We start from the raw sequence: 21030 nt of genomic DNA, 5'->3' as shown, positions 1-21030 counted from the left end.
TCTGTAGGCAAACACAGGAATTTAGTCATAAGGCATTCTCAACTATCAGTGGAGGATGCTTATTCAGGAACCAATATGGGAATATAAATCTATCCAGTGATGACTGCAACAAGAATTATCTCCATCACACAACACAAAATTGTTCTAACTCCAGATGGATTTAGGAAGATGGTCATGTTGATTTTACTTGTGAAATATAAAGAAAATAACTGAAAAATTACAGGATACATTGTGATGTTTTAGTATATGTATATAGTTTGTTCTGTTCTAGTCAACATGGATTGATTGGAGGACAGAGTATTAAGTGATACAAGGCAGACACCAAATATTAAACACCATCCAATGTTTCTTCTGTGGAGGATGCAAATGTTCTGAAAGCAGGAATGTGTTCCTATACTGTAAAGATAGAGGATTGATTGTTAAGACCTAGGAAAAATGTTTTACTTATTTTTCCCCTTTTCTCAGTTATAGACAACTCAGTAGTTTTCAGACAAGGCTACCTCTTGGAGATATTCTCAGGTAAGCCTGGCCCAGGAATGCACAAAATCTTCCCACACACCAGCTTTTCACTAACGTAAAGGACTCCAGGATGTGTGTTAAATTCCCAGCATCTGGAAAGGAGACCCCAGCTTCAGGACTATGAACAACTACCTCTTTAGGAGTATATAAAGAAATAAACTTTCTTACTTTAATATAGACTAGAAATCATGCCCAGGCTTGTTTTCTGAAAGCAAAGCGTCCTGTCAGAGGGACTGTGTGTCCCTTGAACCACAAGCTGTGAATTGGAACAGCTGTTCCCATTTAAGATTCTTTTGCAATTCCGGGGCCACAGCAGTAGCCTTAGCCACAGCATCTTGACAGTACAGGGGATGATTTCCTCACAAGGGTCTTTGAGGGCTTACCTCACAATCTATATTTAGTTACATGTCACAGACTGCTGTGAAACTTCAAAATTGTTTGTGTGTGTGTGTGTGTGTGTGTGTGTGTGTGTGTGTGTGTGTGTGTGTGTCTGTGTGTCTGCATGTGTGTGTCTGTGTGTTTTTGTGTCTTTGTGTGTATATAAAAATGATGAAAAGTTAAAGTAAATTTTTTGGAATATTTTAGCCTAATAATGGTTCTACTGTTTCTGAGGTATTTATAGGAAAATGTGAAGTAAATCCAATGAGTAGGGTTCTGATTTTATCTCTCTGCATCTGTTCAACTGCTTATGTGGAAAACTCAGTCTTTAGAGCTGTCAATGTTATCTCCTTTCACTTGTGACTCCTTAACCACAATTCTATTCTCTTAGTATAATGTTCTGTCTGGAACATGTGACCAACCATGCTGTATAAAAGTCCAGGTCCATAGAATACCATCTCAGTCCTTTCTGTTTAATCTCTCACTGAGTTAGCTGGCCCTCAACATCTCAGAGATGTGTAGACTCATCCTGTGCTACTTTAGATTCAACAGTATTGCCTTTCCTTTTTTTTTTTTAAGAACCTGGGATTCTTATTTTCAAAAATCGTTTATTTCCACTTACAAGATTATATGTATGTGCTAGTCTTCTAAAAGAGATGCCAGAATGTACAATATATAGTATTATATCATTCTTGAGACTGTATCTTTACTTCACAAATAACTCAGCCTAAAGTATACATGTTACATATCCCAAGATGCTATAAAGAACTTCCAAACTTATTAAATTATTTCAATGACTATGTTGGATTAAAAGAGACTTGATTCAGCTGCTTTTGTAGATGCAAAATCACATCTCCAAGGAAGACATACAAACAGCCAACAGGTACATGAAAATATACTCAACCCCACAATGACAATGAAAATGTGAGTTAAAACTCTACTTAAAATACATCACAAACACACACACACACACACACACACACACACACACACACAAACACACACACAAACACACACAGCTTTGTTGGGTAAAAGAGAAATTGAGTCTTTGTCTTCCTTTTTTGTTGTTTGTGGGTATTGATAGTCACCTTGCCAGAATCAGATGTGACAGATCTTTGAGTTTAGGATAATTGAACTAAAAAGATCATCTTGACACATGGCACCATAGTGCAGCTTTGTGGGCTGGATCCTAAACTGATCAAATGGGAAAATAAGCCTGGCTTTGTAATCTCAAATTTCCAAACCATGCTTGACAGTATGCTCAATGACAACCATTTTCTTTAAATAGATTTTTTTCACATATATTATCTCACAGGGACAAGGAGAAGAAATTAATGTATCAGGAAGGCAGGTTTACTTGCTAAGAGAATCATTTGCCACTTTTTCATTAAGTCAAGCTTGTGAATAATATGACCAGTAATTCTACTCCTAGGTACATACACAAAAGAACTAAAGACAGAGTTAAGCAAATGTATTACTTAATATGTTTCAGTTAATATGTCTCTGTTCCAACACCTGAGAACTGAATTATTAAAATGATAACTGTTCACCATTATCCCAAGTTGCTGGTAGACACAAAAAAGGGATAAAGATTCGAATATTTATTTTATAACTACAATACAACAGTGTAAAGTATTCTACTTTAGTATCTTTTTTATATATTTTTGAGAGAGAATATCATGTATCCCAAACTGATGTCAAAATTTCCTATTCATCTAGGATGTTTTTTGGAACTCTGATCCCAATACATTCCTTACATTCTGTGAAGTACTGGTACTCAAAGCCATGGCTTCCTACATGTTAGTCAAGCACTTTACCAATTGAGCTATATACCTAGGTCCTAGACTTCTTATATCTTAAAATACACTCTTCATCTTTACAAAATAAACATTTCACATCTGTTATAATGGTGATACTGAATTTATGGGTAAGGGTGTTGTGCTTTAAAGAGAAGATCATATTAAGGATGATATTAATACTTACAGAAATTGCAAGGAAGGAAACAGGGAACTGGCCAAATAGACACAAACCCCATATTGCTGAAAGTGAGACACATTGTTTTCCTTCATTTTCTGTGACAAGGCTATGAAGGACATCTAGACTACTGTGAGTGGTCCTAAATGGTAAAAGCCGAAGCTGGAAACATGTATTGCAGGTTTACTTTTGGTTATAATTATGTATGTCTGGATGACATTCAGCTTGTAGATACAGAGATACAGTCCCTGCCTCCACATGCACTCAACGCTGACTGAGTTAATCACCCAGGAAATTCAATAAACCTTCAGAAATAAATTTTGGTCCTTATGTCATTCATCACAGCAAAAATGTGCAAAGTAATTTTGTAGTCATTGCTATGCTGGGAAAGCCCTTGTCTCAGATGTGTCTCTCTAAGGGAATTTCACAACGCACCACAGGCATCTATCTTAGAAGCACAGAACTTGATGCATGTTGGCAATACAAACTATGCATTAATTGATAATATTAATCAGTCAGCTGGTGAAAAATATATTAGAGTTCAAAAGTGAATTGCTGCTATTAATTTTACTTAAAACAACTGTCAAAAGTGAAATGGACTAATGCGACGCAAAATGACATCAAAGTCTAATGATATCCTTTCCTTGTATGTGTATGTTGATAAACCTTAGCCAGTTGTAAGAGAATTCCTGCAGTCAGTAACAAAGATAGCAATGAGTCAACACAGCTGTGCTCCTTCATCCACGAGCAATGACTTCCCAGACCCCCAGAGGATAATTGAAACTGCATATTGTAGTGAATTAAGAACAATGATTCTGGGGGCCAGTGAGGTGGCTCAGCTGGTAACTGCTCTTGCAGCCAGGCATAGGAGTCTGGGCTCAACCCTAGGGACCCATATGGTAGAGAGAGAACCAAGTCCTGAAGGTTATCCTCCTGTCTTCTTCTATGTGCATTGGGCTTATGGACACACTGAAACGGATGGATGATCAGGAGACTTTCATGAGTGAACTCCTAGTGAACATTTGCTGTTAACACAGGCATGACCAAATCAAAGACTTCAAAGCTTCACTCACAACTGTGGATGAATGCAAAAGCCATCCATCCTGGTCTGAGTATGAATGTTGACTATGTGTGGAGAAAAAATGTCCACTATAGATTTTGACCTTTTGACATCCATGGCATAGAGACTTTTTCCCCTACAGAAACTGTTCCAATCAAGATCAGCTAAACTTGTCTTCTTGATCCAGCTTTATACCATAAACTCTGCCTCCCTATTTATTTGTATGTAACAACCCCACATAGTATGCACTCACTGATAAATGGATATTAGCCCAAAAATTCATAATACCCAAGATACAATTCACAGACCCCACGAAGCTCAAGAAGAAGAAATACCAAAGTGTGGATTTTTGGGTCCTTCTTAGAAGGGGGAACAAAATACTTGAGAGGAAATATAGATACAAAGTGTAAAGCACAAACTGAAGGAAAGGCCATCCAGAGACTGCCCAATCTGGAGATCCATCCCATGTACAGACACCAAACCCAGACATTATTGTGGATGTCAGAAGTACTTGGCGTCAGGAGCCTGATATAGCTGTCTCCTGAGAGCCTCTGTCAGAGCCTGACAAATACAGAGGCAGATGCTTGAAGCTAACTATTGGACTGAGCACGGGGTCCCCAACGGAGGGGTTAGAGAAAGGACTAAAGGATCTGAGAGGGTTTACAACCCATATGAAGAACAACAATATCAACCAACCAGACCCCACAGAGCTCCCAGGGACTAAACCACCAACCAAAAATTACACATTGAGGGACCGATGGTGCCAGCCACATATGTAGTAGAGGATGATGTCCTTGTAGGCCTTGTCAGTCTTCAGTGAGAGGAGAGGCCCTTGTTCTTGTTAAGACTGGATGCCCCAGGGTAGGGAATGCTGGGGTGGGGAGGTGTGAGTGGGTGGGTGTGTGGGTAGGGGAACACCCTCATAAAGCAGGGGTAAGTGAGATGGGATATGGGACTTCGAGAAGGGGGCGGGGGACCAGGAAAGGGGATACCATTTGAAATGAAAATAAAGAAAATATCCAATAAAACTTACTGATGCTTAATTTATAGCTATTTCTCAGTTTTTTTTTTTCAATTTAATGTCCACAACTCTTTGCAAAATAATTTGGTCTGAGTTAAGATTCAGAATATACTATTTGGAATATAATTTTTATATATTTATTTAATATTGATGGTAATTATTTTTTCTTTCTTTCTTGAAACAGTATCTGAAAAACTATTTTAAGATTAGCACACATGCATTTTTACATGTACACATTAATACATATAAATATGCAGGTTCATATATACATACAGAGGTACATACATATATACATACATACATACATATGTACATATATATGTATGTTTGCGAAAATGTTAGCTTATCAGAACATCAACTGAATTACCTAAGGACTATTGCAATCAAATTAGTGTAAACAAGGATGGACTTTTGTAACTAAAAATGTTTGTAACTAAAAACTTTCTTTTTGTGGATATAGCAACTTTTAGAAGATACTATTATTAAAGTCATTGAATACCAGGGTCATTAAATAATAACATTTCCCATGTCTTATTTCAACTGTCTTTGCTCATACCCTTAAAGTTCAAACATAGGCATAAAGTATTTCTCAAAAAGAAAAACAAAACAAAACAAAAACAAACTATGGAGTACTTCATTTTTTCTTTTCTTTTCTGTTATCACAGTAAAGAAAGTATGAAGAGAATTCTCTATTAGATATGGATCATTCATTCTCTACAGCATCAGACATTTCTGTATAATTCTGTACAATCTTTTAGTTACTAAGACTAGTAACAAGGAAACTTGGTAGTCACAAAAAGAAAATAGCACTGAAGTTCAATCAGAAAAAGTACTGTCATGTTTCAAACAACAGCAAATCTGAGCTACACATGGGTAAGTTAGTGTTAAAAGAAGTTTTTTTCATTGAGTTCAAGATGACTTTGTTTTCTAGATATTTCGTCAAAAGTAAATGAAAAAGAAACAGAAGAGAATATATAACTTCCATATGTTGACTGAGAGGTGGAGAAGGCAAACACTTGTTTTGCAGTATTCACTACCATTTTGGTTTTATGTACTAAGGAAAGCACCACCCAGCACCACCAGAATTTTTTTCTTTCGTTTTGTGGATATAGGATCCTTATGCAGCTAGGTCAACAAATACATGGTTTTCTTGCCTGTACCTCCTAAGTGTAAATTTACAGCTATGTTATCACTACATTTGTTCCGTCCTTCCTCAGCCTAATCAGAAAAAAATCAGAACAAACTAAATTCTGTTAGGAACTTCCAGCCACCCAGTGCCTATGGGTAGAAATGAGAGTTTGAAGAAAAATGAGTTACTTAATAGGTTTTTTTTTTTGAGAAATACTTTATACTCGTGTTTAAACTTGAACTGTTTTAGCATAGTCTGTTAAAGTCAAACACAAGAAGTATTATAGCTATAAATGTAAATGTAGCTTGTATTTCGTCAGAGGAAGAGATTAGATGAGACCTGTACTCAAGCTTTACAAATAAATGGGCTGAGCCCAGACTGTTTCTATCTAACTATCCCTAGGCCTAGGCCTGGAAGCTACTCCATATAATCCAATCTTCTCCAAGCCCAGATCTTGAAGGTTCCAGCTTCCAGCCTCTGTTTGCTAATGTAAGCCTAGAATGTTTCAGCCTTGGAGACTTACTGCTAAATAAATTCACTCCTTTTATCTCTTCCTGAACTTTGGCTGTCTCACTCAGCTCACTACTCAAACTCGACTCCAAACTTACTATTTCAAATTGGCTTCTCTCAGCTTCTGACAGGATTGCTCTGTTTGAAAGACTGCCTCTGAACTCTATGAATTGAACTGCACCATCTGAATTCAACTGAGCTCAACTGAATCTAATTCTCTCTCCCTCGCTGCTCTTTAAGCAGCTGCTCATTCCTGTACTAATGAGGGGTGGGTCTATTCTATCTGACTCATTTTGTCAAACTTTTCTCTGTTTTATCACTTTGTCTGCTCCTCAGTTAAACATCATTGTTTGGGATTAAATGTATGTACTAGAGGAGTGTCTTATTCCAGCCAGAGGGATCAAGGCATATATTTCAGCTAGAGGGATTAAATGTGTGTGTGTTGTCTGCCTTCCAGCTGAATCTATCTTTGCATCAGATGCCTTGCCAGAGCAGCCAGGTTGCTGGATTTAAATTCCTTTACATATTACATATTGGCCCTGGGATTGGTGTAGTATAGCAGCAAAATGACAAGTGCAAATATTAGAGGATGATTTGCAATACTTATATTTTAATCTGAATGCTTTTTCTTATATAATTACATTTGTATGGTATTTTGTTTGCATGTTCCCTATGTACCACATATTGCCTGGTCCTGAAGGATGCCAAAGGAGGGTGCTTTCAGATCCTGGGGAACTGGAGTTACAAAGGATGATGAGTTAACATGTCGGTTCTTGGAACTAAACCTGGGTCCTCTGGAAGAACATCAAGTGCTTAAACACCAATTCATCTCTCTACTCGCATGTATTTTACTTTGAATGTAACAAGTCATTAAAGAACTCATTTATTTTAAAAAGAAGCAAACATTTCATCAGACTCATCAGATAAAAATAAAATAAAATGAATGAATTTTGTTCGGTAGTAACTTTTGCTAGATTAGCCCAAATACTTGAAATGACTATATTGTCTAGGCACTGTAGGACATGACCATAGTCCCAGAAGTTGAGTGGTAAGGCAAAAGGCTCAGGAGTTAAAGGTCATCCTTGGCTATAGGAGATTTGAATTCAACCTAAGACACAGTAAACCCTGTGTCCAAAAATAAAATAAAATAAAATAAAATAAAATAAAATAAAGACTAAAGCCTACATAACTAATCTACAAATAATTCCCTCTAATAGTTAAAAATGTAAACATAATATAACAAAAAGATAATCTCCAAACTCAGGTCATTTCTGAAATCCACTGTAAGATCCCATGTCTAGACAATTTAATCTATAAATACTTGTGTTTCAAGGTATAATTATCTCATAGATCAAACTAGCATGTAGAGGTATTTGAACTATTATTTGAAGCACAGTTACAAAAAAGTAGATATTTTATAAAATGCAAATGTTTTAGGTAATTTAACCAAACACAATTGGGCATATTAAAATTTAATCACAGAACAGATATACTGGCAGTTCTTTTAGCTTTTCATATGAACAGCTGAGTAAGTTAACATGAATGCCAGGTTGGAAATTTTTCTTCTTTTTCTTTAAACCACCAAATTAATATTCTTCTTTCACATTTTAGACTTAGAATGGAAAAGCCATAAGTGAAATTTCTTATGCAGCATCAAATATGAAAACTAGAGAAGAAAATAATATAATTGTCAATACAAAAATACTCAAGGTAATGTTATAATTCCATTTTCTCTTTTCCACATATTAGTCCACTGTCCACTATCATGCTGATATATAAATCACATTTCATAAGCTTGTTTTTTAAAAGGGAATAAGAAACTCGGAGATTTGAAAATTTGGGAAAACATCAACAATATCGAATATCAACAAACCATTACCTCATCATCATCAGTACTTGAATTAGTTAGTCATCCCTAAACTACCTTTTGGTTCAGTCCATAAGAACCACCGGCCTCCTTAGCTGTGGATGGGTCTATTTGGCACATCTCCCAGATGCTAAAATGAAAAACCTGTCTGTTTATCAATTACTCATTTCACTATTCTTGTTTTAGAATATATTTGTACCTCATTCTTTTTCACTGCAATGAAATTTCCTCACGTTTGAACATTTGGCAAATACCCTGGCTATCAGCCTCGTGTTTACAAGCCACACTCTGCTTCTGTCTGCAGAGCCCTGCTCCATGGACATCTTTACTCCTCCTTGCTTTCTTATAGCCCTTGACTCTGGGCCTTTATGGCGCATGTCTTTGGGAATGATTTACTGACCCACAAGAGCTGACACCTAGTGCGCAGCTGTTCCTCGTGGCTTAGCTCCTCTTCAGGAAAAGGGCCCACCTTAACTAATTTGTTTGTTTTGTTCGTGCTCTTGAATGGATAAGAGATTCTGTTTAATCTTAGCCTTCTACAAATCTGTTCCCACAGACACAGTTGCAGCTTTACATCTGGCCACTTTCCCAAATGTTGCTGCTAACGTCTTGATTTTAGGTTTTTAAAGATTTTACATGTTGAATCATTTCATCTAGAGATAAGGTTTTTAATCTAGCCATCTTTTTCCTATAATGTTCTTAAAATTATTCTTTTCTTTTCACTCTCTTTTTAAAAAAATATTGATTTTTCTGCGTTAGTCAAGATATGGCCTCATCTGCTTTGGGAACCTTAAACTGTCATATTTTTAGTTGACTTTTCTCTGTCTAATCTCTATTTTAACGACTTTAACTTAATCCTTTTATTTTTTTTTCTTCTTTGTTATGTGTGTGTGTGCATGTGTGTGTGTGTGTGTGTGTGTGTGTGTGTGTAATATAAATGTGTTTTATTTCATTGTTTCCTTCTTTGTACCAAGTAGAAGGTAAGGTTACTAATTTTTCCTTTTGCAGAACAGTCAATTGTAGCTGTAGATTTACCTTTACCCATTGATTTCAGTGTGGCCCAAATGCTTTGACACACTGTGCTTTTATTTATTTGTTTGTTTGCTTATTTATTTTAATTCTTTGCACTGGACCAAGGCAAGTCTTCTGTTACTGGTCATACCCTCAGCTTTTGTGTTCGGTCTCTCTAAAAGTATATTCTACATTCTCTTGTGATTTTTCTCATGAATATGCCTGCTTTTGCCTCATGTCTAAATTCTTATGGACCACTGAATTTGCTTAGTCTCTGCCTATTCACCTTCAGCTTCACTTCATTCTTTTTGGACAACATTCCTTGTATACTTTAATACTTTTAAAATTTGATGGAATTTTCCTTGTGGCCTAAACTCTTTTTGTGCAGTTGAGATGACGTTTCATCATGGTGTTGCACGGTATGTTGAGTCTTCCCTTAAATGGTCTGTCAATCTCTTCTGTGTCCTACATCTGTGTACAGAAGCTTCAACTATTATGGCTTTCTATTTTTCTCTTATATTTTGTCAGGTTTTGTACAGCTTAGTTTGGGTAAGGACCTTTGTTAGTTTAATTAGAAACTCTCTTCATAATTATTCTGCAACAGTGATGAAAGGCCCCTTCTACTCTAGCTCTTTCCAAGTCCTTTTGCCTCAGCCTGTCTTGTCTACAGGAAGAGGCACTCACTCTCTGTCAGTGGCTCTTGTTCCACCTCTATCCTGTTTGTAGATTTTAATATGAAATTAATTTAAACACAAAAATCTTGATAATCCTGAGAATTAAATGAAATAATTTTACAAAATTGCCTTTGGATTTATACCAAATGAAACTCCATTCCTGCTGTTCCTTCTTACATTATAATATAAATTACATAGTCATACATGACCCATGTCAGATCAGTCATAATGCTATTGTTCCATACAGTTATCCTTAAAATAAAATTGGAAAAGCTTTCAAACAAAAACAAAGTGTTTGATTATCATGCATATTTTACTGTCCAGGTCTTGTCCCAATTTATGCATGTGGAACAGTCTACTCAGTCTCATTTTTAACCTGAAGGAATTGCTTCAGTATTTACTGTACAGGAAATATACTAGTTGAAATGTATTTAAACTTCTATGCATCAACAAAATCTGATTTTTCTTTTTTGGTGATATTAAATTCTCAGTTTACTTTTTCTATGATCCTCCTTCCCATTGCCACATATTTAGTTTGAAAGTTCTGTTATTGAAAAATTTCAATTATATTTCTAGGACACAAAGTAACGTTATGATTTGTTTAAATCTTGTGTATTTGTTGTGTGTAGGGGAGAGCCCATGAATGTGCTTTGATGTCCAAGGGAAGATCTCAGAGTACCTGTGGGAGTTGTTTCTCTTCTTCCATCATGTGATCTATGTGGGGTTCCCTGCAAATTATATAATTTTGTAAACTTCTGCTGGCAGAGAAATGATCCATAAAAGGTAAAAAGAAAAGACAGTTCAGCACAATTTAGTTAGCTAAGTTGGCACAAACTTACTCTGACCTTCAGTGGATAGTTTTTGAGATGTTTGAGCACAGTACAACTTTGGAAACAAGTTTGTTAAGACAATTATCACAACAAAGTTTCAGGCATGACTGCCTTGAAATTCCTTTGTATAGTACAAGTCTTTTGCACAATGTCTATGAACTCTTCTGTAAGATTGGGTTCTATTGACTGAGAAACAATTCTCAGGATTAGGGTCCACAGAGGAAGTGTTTCTAATAAGCATAAGAGCAAACTCTTTTGCAAAGCACATGGGACCTCTTTAATAAGAATGGCTTCTATTGATTGAGAAACAATGCTGAGAAGTAGACTGGAGGATTCACTGAAGCCTGACTCTAGAACAGCAAAGATCACTGTGAGGAGCGGGTGTGGCCCCGGCCCCAAGATGGCGCCTGGGACTGCTGCCACGTCTTATGACTGGCACCTGACTTCCACATATCCCTCAAGATAGCCACGTACCTTGAGCTGTACGTGAGATCGGATGATGTGACGAATGTAGTACCGAGCCAATGAACTGTGCCTACGTGGACTGGGGTGATGGGGAGTGGACGAGAGGGCATAAAAGGGGGATGGCCAAGGGATTCGTTGCTTCTTTTCTGCTGGTCGGAGAGGTAGCAACAGATCACTGGGCTTTTAACAACATTCACTCCAAACTTGGAAAACAGGTGTAAATCACCTTGTTGAAGAGAAAAACCAAGTGAGTTTAGCATTCTTGGTTTCTGTAGAGACTATCTGTTAACACAATCTACAGATCTAATAAATCAAACTTAGGTTTTTAAGTTTGTTAGCAAATACATTTATAGTTTAGGCCCTCTTGCCAGCCCCTTTAGTATAATTTTTGACCATTGTGCAGAATAGTTAAATCAAACTACTAAATATGGATTAGTTTTAAGATTTAAGTTTCCTGTGTGTACATGATCATAACTTTGAAATTTTTCTTAGGGGAATTTTAAAGTACAATATTCAATTTTAGCTGTATCTACTATGATATGAAAGAGATCTTAGGGATAAAACAAAACAAAACAAAAACAAAAACATAAAAAACAGTCAGACCCATTCCTTTGGTTTAATTGAGACTTTGTTTCTTTAAATAACCAATACCCATTTCCTCATATGCAAAATATAATTTTCATTTTGGATGTATAAGCAAGAACCTAATCTTTAGCTTTCTAATTTAGACATAGTTCATTTAGCATGGGGGTTCTGTATTTTCATCCATTTTATTTCCACAAAAACCAATATTTTCTGCTTTTATAGAGGCTATGTACTATTTCATTGTATAGCTACACCAAGTTTTCCTCATCTGTTGACCTTTTAATGAATATTAAGCTTGACTCCAGATCTGAGTTTCTATAGATGATGGTTCAGTGAACAACATGCTTATCCAGCTGTCTTCTTGGCATACTTATTTAATTTATTTAGTTTCCTGCAGTAACTCTATGTCTTTTTTTTCTAGGAGTTTCATAACTCACATTTTCAACTACCATATCCAAGAGTCTCATTTTCCCTGGTCTGTATAAGTAATCAGTATGTATCATGTTTTAGCTATAAATGTACCAGGAAATATACATCTTCAACTTCCTAATGGTCCAAAATATTGAATTTTTTGGCATTTAACTATTGTCCATATGTAACATATACATTAGTGTCCATTTGGTTTTGAGAAATGTGTATTGGTTCATTTTTTAACTTAACTTAGTAATTTGCATACTTCACAGAGAGTTAATTAAGTTCCTTCTACATTTTAGGTAATAATGACTTAACAGATGTGTGTAATTTATATCCATGAATAGCATAATATCACTAGGAATCATTTTATCACGAAGTTTTCCTTGAGTTTTCCCATTTTTTTAGACTATTTCATTTTATTTTGCCCTAGGTCCTTGAACTATCTAGTCTCAAGGTCTTGGATACTCTAGCAGTGATAGTTATGTGTTTTTTCACCTGGAGTGGGACGTAAGTCAAATCAGACTTTGGTGGGTTACTCCCACAAGCTCTGTGCACCACTTACCTAGCATATTTTGAATGCAGGACACTGGACACCTGGGTTGTGTCTAAGTTGGTGCTTAACTTTCTCTTTTGGTAGCCTGCAGCATACCTTCCTGCACCAAAAAAATAAAACATAGGGAATCCATGTAGGGACCAGTTCAACTTGTTCATGTTCAATAAGTTGTGTGGATGTTGCCCTGGGCAGCTGTCACTTAGTGGAGAGCAATCTTTTGTCTTGGCATCAGGCAAGGTTGTTTTGGGATAACCACAGGATCTCCCTTGTCCAATTCCACAATTGAAAGCAACCTAGTCCCAACACTGGAAATCTTGCCTGGCTTGAAGACATAGCCACATGAGGTTTCATATCCCCAACACCAGAGTCTTCACTAGAATCCCCTTCATAGATGCCAGGCTGTTTCTGATGCACTGGATTTCCTTACTACATCTGACTTGCCTCTCAATTCTAGCTATATCTCAGTGCACAACCTTCCTCAACCCTCTCTGCTCTCCCCCTCCCTATCCTATCCTCCTACCTCTCCATGCTCAGTCCACCCACATAATTTTTTGTTAGCATAGGCACCAAGATCAATAATTAATAAGAGTCTGTGTAATTCAGTCATAGACTACTTTCCATCATGGATCCTACTGTGTGTTTGGGACCCATGACCACAAAAATAAATGAAATAGAGATATGGAATGGAGCTTAATTCTGCAGTCAGTGACTCTTCTAAATGATGCGGATTTGAAATAATTTTTAACAATTGTTTTGCAAAAGTCAGTTTTTACAAATCTCCACTGTGTCCATATGGCTTCTAAGGGAAGAGCTGATATTTCAGTTGCCTGACTCAGCAACTTTAAGTTATTCTTATTTCATAAAATTAAATGGAATAAAGATAGGTGAGAGAGCAATCACAGTCTGTACTGATCTGTCCCTACCAAGGTTAGCTCTGAACATTTTATTCTTTCCTCTAAACTTTATTACTGCTGCCAGGAAGCTGTACATGGCCCAGCAGATGCCTTAAAGGCAAGATTAGGAGATTCAGATCACACCCCTATTCCCACATTCTCACTTTACCTGGATCTCTGAATTTATTTTACTTGTTTTGACATACATTTCAATTTTCCATACACTTAATTTGTTCACTACTGTGTGTCATCTGAATCCTTCTTCCAGAATAAAATCTACATTATCGGGGTTCATGTCTACTGTGGTTCTGTGTATTTATACTCATCCCTGCAGCACAACAGCACATTAGAACACTTAATTTTCAGTGGATGAAGCCATGGCAGTTGGCTATGTTTTCGTCTTATACATTCTTAATGAAGAACACCATTGCATTCATCCTCCAGCCTTTAATTTTAAAAATCATTTATGACACCAATAAGACTCCACTGTTCTTTCCTGATAAAGGTACTGAAAAATAAAATTTCAGTAAAATTTATACTTTCATTAAAAGTTTAAACTTCTGACTTCAAGAATAAAGAAATACAAGTTTCTAAAGCAGTTTGTCAAATTTATATTAAATCAAAATAAAAAGGAATACAACTTTATAGTAAGATGAAAATGTATTGGTTTTGATGCATGATTAAAAATTCAATTTTTCCTTATTTTCTCAAATACTGTCTTCTTCTCTATACTGTATACTCTTACTACATTTAAATAAAGAATAATTTATCAGGTTCTCCATTAATAGACTTTAATTATTATTATAGTTGTTGTTGCCGTGCTTCCTCCTAAGTTCAGTGATGACATATTTGATCTGTGCCTGGCTTAGAATAATTTTTATTTATAAAAAAATTGCAAAATAACAAAATATATTGTGCATCTTTATTTTGGGGTAAAACTTTTTTCTAAAAATAAATAAATACTAATTGCCAAAATTTATACAGTGTTTTGAATATCTGTCTGTGACCCTTTGTTTCCAAAATGGCATTTTTATTCATCTCCTTAGTCTTAAAACACTGTAGTTGTAAATAAAGGTAATGGGTGTTGGGCTTATATTCTCTGGGTCACCAGTGCATTATTTGAAGCAGAAAAGGCTCCCAGAGAGCATCAGGTCACAGACCTACTAGAAGGTCCTGCTTAAAATTCACATGCATACATCAAACTGTGGGCACATCCCAGCTGCCTGGCAAGTGTGGGCTCTCACTGTAGAAGAAGAATGTAGATCAAAACAAACTGTTTCAAAAGCCATCTTGATGATAGCACTGCAAACCAGAATGGATTGTGAGAAAAACTGGGCAAGCACAGTGTAGAAATATCCCTTTTTCCTCTGTGCTGCTACCTGCGTGCAGAGGCATGTGAATCTGACCAGAAGCATATAATGGTCCACTCAATAAACAATGTTATGAGCATAATAATCATGAATAATCCAATTTCAAATGCCCTGTCTTGTAGCATTAGGTTTTATATAGGTTTTGGTCACAAAGACATGATTGTATTTTTCTTGCAGATATCAAATCCATTGAGCAGGGAAAGGGTCCCAGCAGGCACATGAACCACTCATGCCTACACCAGATGCAGCATTCAGGGAAAGCATTGTATGTGATGGAGCCGACATTGTCATAAGCATTCTAGCAGCCTCACTGGAAACCATGCAAATGGTATTTGCTAATCCACATCATCTAGACACCTCACTGTTTGAATTTGAGTCAGACAAGAAAGAGCATGGGACTAGTCTCTCCTCATTCCTCTCTGCTCATTCCTCTATGCTTTGCATCTGCTCATACTCTGTGCATTGTTAGTACAGCTTGGTACAAAGATCTCTAATTTGTGTTAATCCAACTTAACCATCTGATGTGTTGTCCTGCTTTATGGACTCTTGTGTTAACTTGATCAAATCTACTTCCCTATTTAACTCCTTAAAGCATTCCATAATTCTCCAAATGCAAATTACCAGCCTTCCATTTCATCACTGTTTACTAAAACATTTTTTTTAATTTGAGCAAATACTCCTACACTTCAACCAAATGATAACAATATTTACAAATATCAGAATTTTCTATGAAGTTTCTTTTTTTTGTTGTTCCTAAATTTTATTTATGAATTAATACAAAACATTGCAGACCAATGTGTCCTAATCTTCGTCCTCTTCTCATCCTGGTTAATCTGGAAGTAACGCAGCTCGTAACTCTCTTTGCTGTTGGCGACAACACGCAGCCAGTCTCCGAGGCTGTTCTTCTTCAAATATTTTTTGGTGAGATATTTCAAATACCTTTTGGAGAAAGGCACCTCCGAAGTGACAGTGATCTTGCTCTTGCTCTGTTCGATGGTCACAACTCCTCCGCCAAGATTGCCAGCTTTCCCATTCACCTTGATTCTCTCCTGGAGGCACTGCTCAAAATTGGCAGCATCCATGATTCCATCTTCTACAAGGTGAGTGCAGTCCAGGGTGAACTTCAAAACCTGCTTCTTTTTTTGCCCCCCTTCGGCACAAGCTTTTTCTCAGGCGCCATGGCAGCAGAGGAGGCAGAAAGGCTCTATGAAGTTTCTTAAATGATACCTATCTATATTGAAAATAAATGTTCATATAACAAACCAAAATGTATAATCTCACATTTTATTATTGATACTTTGAACCCTGTATAATATTATGATCTCCATGATGACTATTACATTATATGTCACAGGTTTAGATTTTTCAGAAGCTTCTATAAACAATACAAGTCAGCTATCAATAGGGCTAAATTGATGGATCAGAAAGTATACTCTCGCGTAAGACCTGACTTCAGTTCCCAGCACCCATATTAGGCTCACAAACTCCTGCAACTCTACTTACGGTGGATCCAATGTCCTTTCTGACCGTTGTGATCACTCACATGTGTGTACCCTCAAATAGAAATAAATGTAAACAAAGGCAAAATACAGCCCTCCATACAAAAAACAAAAACAAAAACTATGTCAAAAGCTAAAGGAAAACATGCCAAATCTAAACATGTTCAATGCCTGTGCCCGTACTTTTCTGCAGGATATATCAGGCAACTGTGTTCAAGGTGCTATAACTATGCAGAAAATGTCTCTAGAGCAGTTCATAATCCCTCAAATCTGCATGTGAGTCAATTTCTCAATAAGGTAAGATTACTAAATAGACATTCTTGCGTCTGTAAAATGCAGCCTCACAAAACCAAAGGTTAAGATGTGAGCATTACTAAACACACTGTGAATGATGTGTGCCATAGCACATCCTTGAGCAAAGCAATGCCTATGCTTATAGCTTCATTGATGTAGTCCAAATATAGCCCTGGGGAGAGGGGAAGAAAGAGAAATGTAAGTGATTCTTATTCTTTATTTTTATTGGCAAACTAAATAAGTATTAGGTTTTCTTATAGCATTTCTGAAAGTAATTTTAATTTTAACTTCTGCTCTTTCTGAGAAGAGACACCTATAAAGAGAGCATTTCTGTTGTCTACTCTGTTACTGACTGTATTGTACAGAAGAACATTGGCCTGGGTATCTTAACAAAGTCAAAATGATCATCTGTGTGCCTGAACCTAGAATAGTAGAAAAGGTATGTGATAGTGATTTCTGTGTCTTCATTATTGCTGTAGACTCTGGAGAAACATGGTTCAGAGTATGACTGTGAGATAAAAGGTTAGATATAGTGAGAAAATAGGTTATTGGAAAAGATGGGAGCAGGGAAGATAGAATATATAATATATATATATATTATATATTATATATTATATATTATATATATATGTATATATTGAAGCTACACTAACATTAAGAGGAAGTGGTCAGTGTATTCAGTAAGTAGATGGCAGAATTCCTATAACAACTTTTAAAATTGTGTATATATGTATGTATTTAAAGATTATATATAAGTGTATTATCTATCTATCTATCTATCTATCTATGTAGTTAGATTTAGAGATATGTATATATATAACTACATTATATATAAATATTAATACAAAACCCATAATGCATACCCTTATCTTTTTATTGATACTTTAATACATTGATAATATTGTTATCTCCATGATGACCATAACATTTTATAATAGCACAAGTTTAGAATTTCCAGAAGCATCTGTATACACACTCACTCATTCACACACATACACATGCACATGCGCGTACACACACACACACACACATAAACACACACTTGTATAAACTCACAATATAGGTCACAATTCACACTTTTTGAATTCATCATCAAGACGATGGCATAATAGCTGGGATCCTCCAGACCATGCTTGTGGGAGCTTGTGGTACAACTTGGTCAAGCTTGTTGGGTCAGGAAGCAAAGCATTTAAGAAGCAAGACTGACATCTATGTTTTAGGCTGCCAGCCTGGCCCCATCTCCAATTAGTACCACAACCTCCCAAAGTATCATCATCAACTGAGGGCTAAGTCTTCAATCATATGAGCATGAAAGGGTTATTTCAATTTCAAGTTTAAAGACCCTGTCATTCTGTGCTATGAGCACAGGACAAAACAGAGGAAGTGGGGACAACTCCATTCTGAGGGCATCACCTGATGTGTCTACAGCCACAATTCTTAGTTTAGTCAGGGCCTCAACTATTTGTTATAGTTACTCCTGCCTATATAATCCATGTCAATAGTGAGGTGTGAAGTCCTTGGTTAGGTCATAAGTTACACGAGACATTAACAAAGAGTGTTATCTTCTGTTATTTTCTTTTGCGATACGCATCAGATGAATGAGCGAGCCCCTAGGTGTTCCTGGAGAATAGGGACTCCAGAGAATTGGCAGCTAGTGCCTCCCCTTCCCATTTTAGGGATAACTATAATTGCTTGGGTTTAGCAGTTTAAAACAAAAGCAGCAACACTGTGAGGATAATGAGACAGTTTCTTATATCATCTGCTAAGGAGACTGAAATGTTAAGGCCAACGTGGATACAGAGCTCACTAAAAGCCAACTCCGGGCAACTTAGTGAGACTTTCAAACAAAACATAAAAGAGAGGGCTGGGAGGTACCATTGTGCAGTGGTAGAGTGCTTAGTTAGCATATGTGAGGCCTTCATTTCAGTTCAAAGGACCAAGAGGAAGAAAAGCAATAGTAAAGCAATAACAGTGTGGACAACAGCAGTGGTTAGCACAAGGGGAAGCCTAGCACAGTGCTCAGCTCTGAGTAGAAGCAGTGCGGAAATCTGAAAGAACAAACAGGCCAGATGAGATAGAGCAATACTGGACTCTCTTACCCAGGGCACTTCATACACATAGCTGCACAATGCAGCTTTAGTATCTCAAATGTTAAGTTTATTCATAGATCCAAAATGTCTCCAACATTTATTACTTAGCATTCACCTGGCTTCAGTAACTGCCTAAATAATGTTACTGCCATAGTCTAGCTAATTTTTCTAGGTAAAGTGGAACATAACATTTGATGTCTATGCTAATTTCTCAGTTTCTCAACTGAATCTAGAAGTATCAATATCCACTCTCTCTATTTCTGATTCTTCTCTTCCCTTCTCTTCCCTTCTCCTCCCTTCTCTTCCCTTCTCTTCCCTTCTCTTTCCTTCTCTTCCCTTCTCTTCCCTTCTCTTTCCTTCTCTCCTCTCCTCTCCTCTCCTCTCCTCTCCTCTCCTCTCCTCTCCTCTCCTCTCCTCTCCTCTCCTCTCCTCTCCTCTCCTCTCCTCTCCTCTCCTCTCCTCTCTCTCTCTCTCTCTCTCTCTCTCTCTCTCTCTCTCTCTCTCTCTCTTATCAGGAAAGTATTAATTAAATATAATGTGTGGTGAAAGCTACCAAGTTTCAGAAGCATTTATCTCTGTTAGATTAGATTCAGTCATGTCTAAATGTGATTTGTTCTGATATGGTTTTGCATCAGATCTTTGTGGGATAAATTATGCAACATTCTGTATCTCACATTCCTCATGTATAAAATAAAGGTGTTAATCTTGAAAAATGTTTGGTCTATAACTTTCAGGCTTTCAGAATCTTTCAGTTTGATATCTACTCACCTAGCAATTAGATATGATCATGCAGCTAACTGAGACTGAAAACAAATGAATCTGTAGTTAAACTTACCACGGTGTTCTTCAGTACATTTGAACTTTGCATCAATTTTGGCTCCTAAATAAAGAGTGCCAATGTTTTGAAATAAAAATCAGAAAATAGAAAATATCACACTCACACATCAGACTTTGCAGTTTTCAACGAAGTAGGTGGCTGAACAGTATGAATGGAGTTTGGACACATTTTGAAGAAAAAAAAATGAGCCAAATATGTGAAGGCAAGCATTTGTAGGATCAATTTATTACTATTTTGTTCAATGCACTTCCAGCTAAGCTTAGTATTTGGGGTAAATATGTATGTGGTTGATGGAAATGCTCCATCTGCTGTATACTCCTTCCTCACAACACAAGGGCATCACACAGAGCCAGCACACCCTCTAGTCTCTGCTGGGCCCTGGGCTACAGAGTGCTTCATCTTTTGAATATCATCAATTTTTAAGTTCTTACATATGGTGAATATCTGCAGATTTGAGATAAAGAAAGCTTCTTTAAAAGAAAACATTCTAGTCTATTTCTCCAGAGAGAACACAAGAGGCTGCAGAAATCCCCAGTACCCATACATGGCTACTTCAGCTTTAAACTAACAGGAAACATTAGTGACAGCCAAGTCCAATTTTCCTTCATGCTCAAGGACATTGCAAGGTTCAAAGGACCTTGAAGACTACTTGCTGTGATTAGGGGAAAATGGTATATTAAGGTGTAAAGAAGATGTGGAGAGAAGCATGTAATCTTCTAGAGGGAAAACGTAGCACATAAAGGTGCTCTTACTCCAGGGAGAAGAACGAAGGGAGGAAGGCACTGGCTGCAGAAGGACCATGTTGCACATCAAAAGCTGGTGTTTGTGTCCTTTAGTCTGTCCTTTCCTTCACAGATGTCATGGGAGATCACTGCAGAACTGGCAGCCTCTGGAAGCACTGTAGAGGCAGCCCTTAGATGTCAGGAGCTGTTCACTTCAGGTGACTAACATCATTATGGCCTCACTCCTGAGTTGCTCCCAACCTAACATCAGCATGATTCTATCTAATTTCTTTTTGAACATTGTTTCTCAGTTCAAATCATATTTTCTGTGGCT

At 36.8% G+C, this 21030-nt stretch overlaps 1 long non-coding RNA gene across 1 annotated transcript in view; it reads left to right on the top strand.

Moving 5' to 3' along the window:
• The window catches only part of 4930554G24Rik (RIKEN cDNA 4930554G24 gene), a 106939-nt gene that overhangs the window by 530 nt on the left and 85379 nt on the right, over positions 1-21030 (top strand). The window lies entirely within an intron of this gene.

The sequence above is a fragment of the Mus musculus genome, chromosome 11, assembly GCF_000001635.26.
Source record: "Mus musculus strain C57BL/6J chromosome 11, GRCm38.p6 C57BL/6J".
In the NCBI taxonomy this organism is placed as follows: domain Eukaryota; kingdom Metazoa; phylum Chordata; class Mammalia; order Rodentia; family Muridae; genus Mus; species Mus musculus.
This window is presented reverse-complemented; position numbering and strand designations above follow the sequence as displayed.